A 12,702-nucleotide genomic window follows, 5' to 3' on the forward strand; every position below is an offset into this window, starting at 1 on the left:
GTTTATTGATGGAGCTGGCAGCGCCCAGTCTGAGGTTTCTTTCTCACGCTCTTTCTACTCTCTGATCTGAACAGGCTTTTTGAAAATTACTTTATGCATATCAGGTCGGGTGGGAAAGCCCCAGATCCATTTTGGAACGGGTCCAACTTATTGGACCTGTGATGACCCCTAACACAGGGTGCCCGAGGACAGGATTCAATGACCTGCATTCAAGATCAACTGTACTTGTAACTATATGGGGCAGCAGGTAGCCTAGTGGTTGGAGTGTTTGACCAATAACCGAAAGGTTGCAAGAGCAAATCCCCAAGCTGATAAGGTTAAAATCTGTTGTTCTTCCCCTGTACAAGGCAGTTAATCCACTGTTCCTAGGCCGTCATTGAAATAAGAATTTGTTCTTAACTGACTTGCTTATTTAAATAAAGGTAAAACATTTTTTTTAAATAGAGTGGTTTGAGAATTGGGTCTAATGCCAGAACTACTTGCATACGCTAGACAGAAGTTATGTAATTAGAACGCATCCTGTTCCCTGTATTATGTAAACTTACATTTCCAGTTTTTCTTGTTGCACAAATTCAGATTTGGCCTGCAAGCAGTTGTTTTAATTAAAGTGTATTGCTACAAGCAAAGTGCAATTATCATAATGTAGAATTATACAGCATTTAGCCTCTACACAGGGGTTCCCAAACTTTTTCACTCTTCCAGCATTGGGAAACATCCCGCGCCACCCCTGCACAAGCACTGTTCATGATACAAACTGTTTACACCCCTCTTGTTGGTGGAGAGAATTTTGCAGGTTTAAAGCTTATTTCGTGCAATTCTACACATTTTGTCATGGGGTGCAAAGAAACTTTGCAGTCTTAAAGCAAATTGTCTTGCAATTCTATACATTTTCCCATGTTTAATGTGTAGTCATGTGACAAATACATTTAAAAAACGTTAGCTGACATGGGCTAGTTGATTTGGTCATTTTGACAAGTTACAAATAGCTCCCTATGGTATGCGAAGACTAACATGACAAGAGGAACTGATGATGCACTACCCAATTTTGAAATTACATCTTGTGCATTCTACTATTAAACGTTTCAGTTTAAAGCCGGATTGAGTTCCTTAAAAAGAAAGGGAATAATATCCTTTTGCGGGGGGGGGGGGGGAATATAAAATATCAGGCATGATATATTATTATGCACACAATTTGTCTTTATGTACAGGATAGGCCTGATAATAGATGTTTACAGAATAGAGCTCACCTTGGCAGCGTAGTGCAGGGAAGTGAGCTGCATGTCAGTGGCTGTCTGGTTCACGTCCACTCCGAGATCCCTCACTAGGAACTCTAGCGCCTCCTCCTGGGCTGTGACTGCAACCTGGTGCACCGGCTGGGCCCCGAGGATGTCTGCTGCAGTCGGAGAGGCCTGTGTGACACACGAGAATACAAGTATATACAGGTCAGTATCTTATTCAATGTCCAGAGGTACTGGAGTGGTTGAGGTGGATTAATTTTCCCAAAGGGACTATGGTGGAATTTAAGTGAGATACAGACAAGTTGATATTTTGGTGCAAATTTCATTTATCTCAGATATGTTTTGATAGATGGAAATGTTATTTTCCTCCAGTCTCCAGTGTACCTGGTGCTTCTCTAGCAGTAGCTTGGCCACAGATATGTGTCCGTTCCTCACTCCGTCCATAAAGGGAGTGACCCCACAGCTGTCCCTGCCATACGGAACATAACCACACCTGCAAACAGAGAAGTGAGGGTCAGTTAGCACTACACCCACACATGATCACAGAGTAACAACACTGACACTCTAGCATGCCTTCTCATAAGTATGCAAATCCTCTGAGAGACTATCCTAATTCATACCTCCTCTCACACACAGACATTGACACACACACCTCTGTACCAAGATGCTGACCACTTCTTCACAGCCATGCATCGCTGTAGGAACAGAGAATAGGTAATGAACCAGAATTGTTTTATGGATATTGTTCAAAACACCTGTGAATATGTCCAGACTTGTGACATGTCTGATTTGTTAGCACAGTGATTACCTGCAGTGTGCAGTGGGGTCCTCAGCGTCTTGCTCTCTGTACTCCCAACATGGCCAGTAGGAGGTGCTGTATGACTGCTGGGTCTCCAAATTCTGGTAGAGCTTCCTTCCCCGTTTCGGCCGGTTTCTTCCATTTGATTTCAGCATTTAGCCTCTACAGTCCTCCGCTCTACAAACTGAGCTATCGAAGTGAGATGTAAATATCCAGAAAAAGCAGGATCGTATTCGTAAGTACACAAGGTAGCAAAACGTTTAGCAACTGACAAAAGACAAGCCTCTCCAAATTCTGGTAGTCCTTCCCCGTTTCGGCCGGTTGCTTCCATTTGGTCTCTAATGAATTTGACTCTGGTCATTCAATTAATCAGTACCTATATAATCAATTGAAACCAGAACTTTAATTGAATCTTAGAACAACTTATTTGTTATTTGGTATACATGACACACACGCACACAAGGTCACCACTGCTGTTACTAGTAATTATTACTCTATTTAAACTGCTATACCAAGTTACATCTCACTTTACTACTTATACAACAGTCATCATAATTGGACATATATTATTTTATAAATCATAATATTTATTCTATTGTATACATCTCACAAGGAGTTTTATTACTTTGTATTGTTAATTTGCACTTGGCATTTGATTTTAGATTGATATTGTAATGCATTGTTGAGGAGAGTTTGCGAGTAAGCATTTAACGAAAGAACTTGGAATTGATATGACATGGGCCGACACAAATATTTTCCTTCGAGCCGGATTTTAACCAGCGACCTAAGGATTTCAGCATTTAGCCTCTACAGTCCTCCGCTCTACCAACTGAGCTATGGAAGGGAGATGTATGTATTCAGAAAAAGCAGAATCGTATTCGTTAGTGCACAAGGTAGCAAAACGTTTAGCAACTGACAAAAAAACAATCCTCTCCAAATTCTGGTAGTCCTTCCCCGTTTCGGCCGGTTGCTTCCATTTGATTTCAGTATTTAGCATCTACAGTCCTCCGGTCTTACAACTGAGCTATCGAAGGGAAATATACGTATTCAGAAAAAGCAGGATCGTATTCGTTAGTGCACAAGGTAGCAAAACGTTTAGCAACTGACAAAAAACAAGCCTCTCCAAATTCTGGTAGTCCTTCCCGTTTCGGCCGGTTGCTTCCATTTGATTTCAGTATTTAGCATCTACAGTCCTCCGGTCTTACAACTGAGCTATCGAAGGGAAATATACGTATTCAGAAAAAGCAGGATCGTATTCGTTAGTGCACAAGGAAGCAAAACGTTAAGCAACTGACAAAAAACAAGCCTCTCCAAATTCTGGTAGTCCTTCCCCGTTTCGGCCGGTTGCTTCCATTTGGTCTCTAATGAATTTGACTCTGGTCATTCAATTAATCAGTACCTATATAATCAATTGAAACCAGAACTTTAATTGAATCTTAGAACAACTTATTTGTTATTTGGTATACATGACACACACGCACACAAGGTCACCACTGCTGTTACTAGTAATTATTACTCTATTTAAACTGCTATACCAAGTTACATCTCACTTTACTACTTATACAACAGTCATCATAATTGGACATATATTATTTTATAAATCATACTATTTATTCTAATGTATACATCTCACAAGGAGTTTTATTAGTTTGTATTGTTATTTTTGCACTTGGCATTTGATTTTAGATTGATATTGTAATGCATTGTTGAGGAGAGTTTGCGAGTAAGCATTTAACGAAAGAACTTGGAATTGATATGACATGGGCCGACAAAAATATTTTCCTTTGAGCCGGATTTGAACCAGCGACCTAAGGATTTCAGCATTTAGCCTCTACAGTCCTCCGCTCCACCAACTGAGCTATCGAAGGGAGCTGTATGTCTTTGTAAAAAGCAGAATCGTATTCGTTAGTGCACAAGGTAGCAAAACTTTTAGCAACTGACAAAAAACAAGCCTCTCCAAATTCTGGTAGTCCTTCTTCGTTTCGGCCGGTTGCTTCCATTTGATTTCAGTATTTAGCATCTACAGTCCTCCGGTCTTACAACTGAGCTATCGAAGGGAAATATACGTGTTCAGAAAAAGCAGGATCGTATTCGTTAGTGCACAAGGTAGCAAAACGTTTAGCAACTGACAAAAAATAAGCCTCTCCAAATTCTGGTAGTCCTTCCCCGTTTCGGCCGGTTGCTTGCATTTGATTTCAGTATTTAGCATCTACAGTCCTCCGGTCTTACAACTGAGCTATCGAAGGGAAATATACGTATTCAGAAAAAGCAGGATCGTATTCGTTAGTGCACAAGGTAGCAAAACGTTAAGCAACTGACAAAAAACAAGCCTCTCCAAATTCTGGTAGTCCTTCCCCGTTTTGGCCGGTTGCTTCCATTTGGTCTCTAATGAATTTGACTCTGGTCATTCAATTAATCAGTACCTATATAATCAATTGAAACCAGAACTTTAATTGAATCTTAGAACAACTTATTTGTTATTTGGTATACATGACACACACGCACACAAGGTCACCACTGCTGTTACTAGTAATTATTACTCTATTTAAACTGCTATACCAAGTTAAACCTCTTGGAACTCCCCATCCCGGATCCGGGATCGTGACTAAAGCCTCAGGCTCATTAGCATATACGTTAACGATTTCTGAAAATCATAATAAAATGAAAATAATGCGTCTGCATCTCACAAGCTTAGTTTTATTAACAACACTGTCATCTCAGATTTTCAAAATATGCTTTTGAACCATAGAAATTGACTAATTTGTGTAAGAGTATGCAAAGCTAGCATAGCATTTTGATAGCATTTAGCACGCAAAATTTCACAAAAACCAGATAACCAAATAAATAAAATCATTTACCTTTGAAGAGCTTCTGATGTTTTCAATGAGGAGATCTCAGTTACATACCAAATGCAGCAGTTTTTCCTGAAAGGTAGCTGTTTAGCAACTGGAAAAATCAAGCCTCTCCAAATTTTTCTACATCGCATCTGGCTTCCCGAAACGAACCGAAAATTCAGTCACCTACAACTGAGCTATCAAAATTTTTCCGAATTAACTACATAATATCAACCGAAACATGGCAAACGTTGTTTGGAATCAATCCTCAAGGTGTTTTTTCTTCCATATCTCTTCATTGATATATCATCTGGAAGCTTGCTTTCCTCTCTGAATCCCATGGAAAAATACTGGCAGCTGATTTTGCGCACCAAGGTAGCGCAGGACACCGGGCGGACACCTGGTAAATGTGGTCTCTTATGGTCAATCTTCCAATGATCTGACTACAAATACGTCACAATGCTGCAGACACCTTGGGGAAACGTACAGAAAGGGTTGACTCACTCCTGTCGCATTCACAGCCATATAAGGAGACAATGGAAAACAGAGCCTCCAAAATCCTGCTCATTTCCTGGATGCCGTCTCATCTTGGTTTTGCCTGAAGCTCACGTTCTAGGGCATTCACATTAAAATATCTTGGTAGTTCTGGACATCGAGTGTTTTCAGAAGCTATCAATTATATGCATAGTAGAGCATCTTTTTGTGACAAAATATCTTGTTTAAAACAAGGGAACTGTTTTTCATCTAAAAATGAAATAGCTCTATTTATAGCATCAAGAGGTTAAATCTCACTTTACTACTTATACAACAGTCATCATAATTGGACATATATTATTTTATAAATCATACTATTTATTCTAATGTATACATCTCACAAGGAGTTTTATTACTTTGTATTGTTATTTTTGCACTTGGCATTTGATTTTAGATTGATATTGTAATGCATTGTTGAGGAGAGTTTGCGAGTAAGCATTTAACGAAAGAACTTGGAATTGATATGACATGGGCCGACAAAAATATTTTCCATCGAGCCGGATTTGAACCAGCGACCTAAGGATATCAGCATTTAGCCTCTACAGTACTCCGCTCCACCAACTGAGCTATCGAAGAGAGCTGTATGTCTTCGTAAAAAGCAGAATCGTATTCGTTAGTGCACAAGGTAGCAAAACTTTTAGCAACTGACAAAAACAAGCCTCTCCAAATTCTGGTAGTCCTTCCCCGTTTCGGCCGGTTGCTTCCATTTGATTTCAGTATTTAGCATCTACAGTCCTCCGGTCTTACAACTGAGCTATCGAAGGGAAATATACGTATTCAGAAAAAGCAGGATCGTATTCGTTAGTGCACAAGGTAGCAAAACGTTTAGCAACTGACAAAAATAAGCCTCTCCAAATTCTGGTAGTCCTTCCCGTTTCGGCCGGTTGCTTCCATTTGATTTCAGTATTTAGCATCTACAGTCCTCCGGTCTTACAACTGAGCTATCGAAGGGAAATATACGTATTCAGAAAAAGCAGGATCGTATTCGTTAGTGCACAAGGTAGCAAAACGTTAAGCAACTGACAAAAAACAAGCCTCTCCAAATTCTGGTAGTCCTTCCCCGTTTTGGCCGGTTGCTTCCATTTGGTCTCTAATGAATTTGACTCTGGTCATTCAATTAATCAGTACCTATATAATCAATTGAAACCAGAACTTTAATTGAATCTTAGAACAACTTATTTGTTATTTGGTATACATGACACACACGCACACAAGGTCACCACTGCTGTGACTAGTAATTATTACTCTATTTAAACTGCTATACCAAGTTACATCTCACTTTACTACTTATACAACAGTCATCATAATTGGACATATATTATTTTATAAATCATACTATTTATTCTAATGTATACATCTCACAAGGAGTTTTATTACTTGTATTGTTATTTTTGCACTTGGCATTTGATTTTAGATTGATATTGTAATGCATTGTTGAGGAGAGTTTGCGAGTAAGCATTTAACGAAAGAACTTGGAATTGATATGACATGGGCCGACAAAAATATTTTCCATCGAGCCGGATTTGAACCAGCGACCTAAGGATATCAGCATTTAGCCTCTACAGTCCTCCGCTCCACCAACTGAGCTATCGAAGAGAGCTGTATGTCTTCGTAAAAAGCAGAATCGTATTCGTTAGTGCACAAGGTAGCAAAACTTTTAGCAACTGACAAAAAACAAGCCTCTCCAAATTCTGGTAGTCCTTCCCCGTTTCGGCCGGTTGCTTCCATTTGATTTCAGTATTTAGCATCTACAGTCCTCCGGTCTTACAACTGAGCTATCGAAGGGAAATATACGTATTCAGAAAAAGCAGGATCGTATTCGTTAGTGCACAAGGTAGCAAAACGTTTAGCAACTGACAAAAAACAAGCCTCTCCAAATTCTGGTAGTCCTTCCCCGTTTCGGCCGGTTGCTTCCATTTGATTTCAGTATTTAGCATCTACAGTCCTCCGGTCTTACAACTGAGCTATCGAAGGGAAATATACGTATTCAGAAAAAGCAGGATCGTATTCGTTAGTGCACAAGGTAGCAAAACGTTAAGCAACTGACAAAAACAAGCCTCTCCAAATTCTGGTAGTCCTTCCCGTTTTGGCCGGTTGCTTCCATTTGGTCTCTAATGAATTTGACTCTGGTCATTCAATTAATCAGTACCTATATAATAATTGAAACCAGAACTTTAATTGAGAACAACTTATTTGTTATTTGGTAACATTTAACTGCTGTGACTGTAATTATTACTCTATTTAAACTTAGAACAACTTTTATTATGTTATTTGGACATATATTATTTTATAAATCATACTATTTATTCTTTTTGGACTTGGCATTTGATTTTAGATTGATTATTTTTATTACTTGTATATTGTTTTATTAATGGCATTTGATTTTAGATTGATATTGCATTTGAGGAGAGTTTGCGAGTAAGCATTTAACGAAAGAACTTGGAATTGATATGACATGGGCCGACAAAAATATTTTCCTTCGAGCCGGATTTGATCCAGTGACCTAAGGATATCAGCATTTAGCGTCTACAGTCCTCCGCTCCACCAACTGAGCTATCGAAGGGAGCTGTATGTCTTCAAAAAGCAGAATCGTATTCGTTAGTGCACAAGGTAGCAAAACTTTTAGCAACTGACAAAAACAAGCCTCTCCAAATTCTGGTAGTCCTTCCCGTTTCGGCCGGTTGCTTCCATTTGATTTCAGTATTTAGCATCTACAGTCCTCCGGTCTTACAACTGAGCTATCGAAGGGAAATATACGTATTCAGAAAAAGCAGAATCGTATTCATTAGTGCACAAGGTAGCAAAACTTTTAGCAACTGACAAAAAAACAAGCCTCTCCAAATTCTGGTAGTCCTTCCCCGTTTCGGCCGGTTGCTTCCATTTGATTTCAGTATTTAGCATCTACAGTCCTCCGGTCTTACAACTGAGCTATCGAAGGGAAATATACGTATTCAGAAAAAGCAGGATCGTATTCGTTAGTGCACAAGGTAGCAAAACGTTTAGCAACTGACAAAAACAAGCCTCTCCAAATTCTGGTAGTCCTTCCCCGTTTCGGCCGGTTGCTTCCATTTGGTCTCTAATGAATTTGACTCTGGTCATTCAATTAATCAGTACCTATATAATCAATTGAAACCAGAACTTTAATTGAATCTTAGAACAACTTATTTGTTATTTGGTATACATGACACACACGCACACAAGGTCACCACTGCTGTTACTAGTAATTATTACTCTATTTAAACTGCTATACCAAGTTACATCTCACTTTACTACTTATACAACAGTCATCATAATTGGACATATATTATTTTATAAATCATAATATTTATTCTAATGTATACATCTCACAAGGAGTTTTATTACTTTGTATTGTTATTTTTGCACTTGGCATTTGATTTTAGATTGATATTGTAATGCATTGTTGAGGAGAGTTTGCGAGTAAGCATTTAACGAAAGAACTTGGAATTGATATGACATGGGCCGACAAAAATATTTTCCTTCGAGACGGATTTGAACCAGCGACCTAAGGATTTCAGCATTTAGCCTCTACAGTCCTCCGCTCCACCAACTGAGCTATCGAAGGAGCTGTATGTCTTTGTAAAAAGCAGAATCGTATTCGTTAGTGCACAAGGTAGCAAAACTTTTAGCAACTGACAAAAAACAAGCCTCTCCAAATTCTGGTAGTCCTTCTTCGTTTCGGCCGGTTGCTTCCATTTGATTTCAGTATTTAGCATCTACAGTCCTCCGGTCTTACCAACTGAGCTATCGAAGGGAAATATACGTATTCAGAAAAAGCAGGATCGTATTCGTTAGTGCACAAGGTAGCAAAACGTTTAGCAACTGACAAAAAAACAAGCCTCTCCAAATTCTGGTAGTCCTTCCCCGTTTCGGCCGGTTGCTTCCATTTGATTTCAGTATTTAGCATCTACAGTCCTCCGGTCTTACAACTGAGCTATCGAAGGGAAATATACGTATTCAGAAAAAGCAGAATCGTATTCGTTAGTGCACAAGGTAGCAAAACGTTTAGCAACTGACAAAAACAAGCCTCTCCAAATTCTGGTAGTCCTTCCCCGTTTCGGCCGGTTGCTTCCATTTGATTTCAGTATTTAGCATCTACAGTCCTCCGGTCTTACAACTGAGCTATCGAAGGGAAATATACGTATTCAGAAAAAGCAGGATCGTATTCGTTAGTGCACAAGGTAGCAAAACGTTTAGCAACTGACAAAAACAAGCCTCTCCAAATTCTGGTAGTCCTTCCCGTTTCGGCCGGTTGCTTCCATTTGGTCTCTAATGAATTTGACTCTGGTCATTCAATTAATCAGTACCTATATAATCAATTGAAACCAGAACTTTAATTGAATCTTAGAACAACTTATTTGTTATTTGGTATTTGGCATTTGATTTTAGATTGATATTGTAATGCATTGTTGAGGAGAGTTAGAGAGTAAGCATTTATGCAGATAATGAAAGAACTTGGAATTGATATGACATGGGCCGAAGAATTTTTTTTCCTTCGAGCCGGATTTGAACCAGCCACCTAATGATTTCAGCATTTAACCTCTACAGTCATCCACTCCACCAACTGAGCTATCGAAGGGAGATGTACGTCTTTGTAAAAAGCAGAATCGTATTCGTTAGTGCACAAGGTAGCAAAACTTTTAGCAACTGACAAAAAACAAGCCTCTCCAAATTCTGGTAGTCCTTCCCGTTTCGGCCGGTTGCTTCCATTTGATTTCAGTATTTAGCATCTACAGTCCTCCGGTCTTACAACTGAGCTATCGAAGGGAAATATACGTATTCAGAAAAAGCAGGATCGTATTCGTTAGTGCACAAGGTAGCAAAACGTTTAGCAACTGACAAAAAACAAGCCTCTCCAAATTCTGGTAGTCCTTCCCCGTTTCGGCCGGTTGCTTCCATTTGGTCTCTTATGAATTTGACTCTGGTCATTCAATTAATCAGTACCTATATAATCAATTGAAACCAGAACTTTAATTGAATCTTAGAACAACTTATTTGTTATTTGGTATACATGACACACACGCACACAAGGTCACCACTGCTGTTACTAGTAATTATTACTCTATTTAAACTGCTATACCAAGTTACATCTCACTTTACTACTTATACAACAGTCATCATAATTGGACATATATTATTTTATAAATCATAATATTTATTCTATTGTATACATCTCACAAGGAGTTTTATTACTTTGTATTGTTATTTTTGCACTTGGCATTTGATTTTAGATTGATATTGTAATGCATTGTTGAGGAGAGTTTGCGAGTAAGCATTTAACGAAAGAACTTGGAATTGATATGACATGGGCCGACAGCTAAAATATTTTCCTTCGAGCACGGATTTGAACCAGCGACCTAAGGATTTCAGCATTTAGCCTCTACAGTACAGTCCTCCGCTCTACCAACTGAGCTATGGAAGGGAGATGTACGTATTCAGAAAAAGCAGAATCGTATTCGTTAGTGCACAAGGTAGCAAAACGTTTAGCAACTGACAAAAAAAACAAGCCTCTCCAAATTCTGGTAGTCCTTCCCCGTTTCGGCCGGTTGCTTCCATTTGATTTCAGTATTTAGCATCTACAGTCCTCCGGTCTTACAACTGAGCTATCGAAGGGAAATATACGTATTCAGAAAAAGCAGGATCGTATTCGTTAGTGCACAAGGTAGCAAAACGTTTAGCAACTGACAAAAAACAAGCCTCTCCGAATTCTGGTAGTCCTTCCCGTTTCGGCCGGTTGCTTCCATTTGATTTCAGTATTTAGCATCTACAGTCCTCCGGTCTTACAACTGAGCTATCGAAGGGAAATATACGTATTCAGAAAAAGCAGGATCGTATTCGTTAGTGCACAAGGTAGCAAAACGTTAAGCAACTGACAAAAAACAAGCCTCTCCAAATTCTGGTAGTCCTTCCCCGTTTCGGCCGGTTGCTTCCATTTGGTCTCTAATGAATTTGACTCTGGTCATTCAATTAATCAGTACCTATATAATCAATTGAAACCAGAACTTTAATTGAATCTTAGAACAACTTATTTGTTATTTGGTATACATGACACACACGCACACAAGGTCACCACTGCTGTTACTAGTAATTATTACTCTATTTAAACTGCTATACCAAGTTACATCTCACTTTACTACTTATACAACAGTCATCATAATTGGACATATATTATTTTATAAATCATACTATTTATTCTAATGTATACATCTCACAAGGAGTTTTATTACTTTGTATTGTTATTTTTGCACTTGGCATTTGATTTTAGATTGATATTGTAATGCATTGTTGAGGAGAGTTTGCGAGTAAGCATTTAACGAAAGAACTTGGAATTGATATGACATGGGCCGACAAAAATATTTTCCTTGAGCCGGATTTGAACCAGCGACCTAAGGATTTCAGCATTTAGCCTCTACAGTCCTCCGCTCCACCAACTGAGCTATCGAAGGGAGATGTATGTATTTGAAAAAGCAGAATCGTATTCGTTAGTGCACAAGGTAGCAAAACGTTTAGCAACTGACAAAAAACAAGCCTCTCCAAATTCTGGTAGTCCTTCCCGTTTCGGCCGGTTGCTTCCATTTGATTTCAGTATTTAGCATCTACAGTCCTCCGGTCTTACAACTGAGCTATCGAAGGGAAATATACGTATTCAGAAAAAGCAGGATCGTATTCGTTAGTGCACAAGGTAGCAAAACGTTTAGCAACTGACAAAAAACAAGCCTCTCCAAATTCTGGTAGTCCTTCCCCGTTTCGGCCGGTTGCTTCCATTTGGTCTCTTATGAATTTGACTCTGGTCATTCAATTAATCAGTACCTATATAATCAATTGAAACCAGAACTTTAATTGAATCTTAGAACAACTTATTTGTTATTTGGTATACATGACACACACGCACACAAGGTCACCACTGCTGTTACTAGTAATTATTACTCTATTTAAACTGCTATACCAAGTTACATCTCACTTTACTACTTATACAACAGTCATCATAATTGAACATATATTATTTTATAAATCATAATATTTATTCTATTGTATACATCTCACAAGGAGTTTTATTACTTTGTATTGTTATTTTTGCACTTGGCATTTGATGTTAGATTGATATTGTAATGCATTGTTGAGGAGAGTTTGCGAGTAAGCATTTAACGAAAGAACTTGGAATTGATATGAAATGGGCCGACGAAAATATTTTCCTTCGAGCCGGATTTGAACCAGCGACCTAAGGATTTCAGCATTTAGCCTCTACAGTCCTCCGCTCTACCAACTGAGCTATCGAAGG

The 12,702-nt window shown here is 38.8% G+C and overlaps 1 non-coding gene and 1 pseudogene across 1 annotated transcript; both read right to left on the minus strand.

Annotated features, from left to right (window-relative positions):
• Positions 1–1,229: 1,229 nt before the first annotated feature.
• On the minus strand, positions 1,230–3,391 carry LOC135515102 (ankyrin repeat domain-containing protein 16-like; annotated as a pseudogene).
• A 9,223-nt stretch (positions 3,392–12,614) lies between these two features.
• trnay-gua (transfer RNA tyrosine (anticodon GUA)) lies at positions 12,615–12,702 on the minus strand. Its single transcript is given in 2 exon segments — positions 12,615–12,650; positions 12,666–12,702. It is a non-coding gene; the product is annotated as a tRNA-Tyr (tRNA).

The sequence above is a fragment of the Oncorhynchus masou genome, chromosome 26 (genome assembly GCF_036934945.1).
Source record: "Oncorhynchus masou masou isolate Uvic2021 chromosome 26, UVic_Omas_1.1, whole genome shotgun sequence".
Taxonomy (NCBI): domain Eukaryota; kingdom Metazoa; phylum Chordata; class Actinopteri; order Salmoniformes; family Salmonidae; genus Oncorhynchus; species Oncorhynchus masou.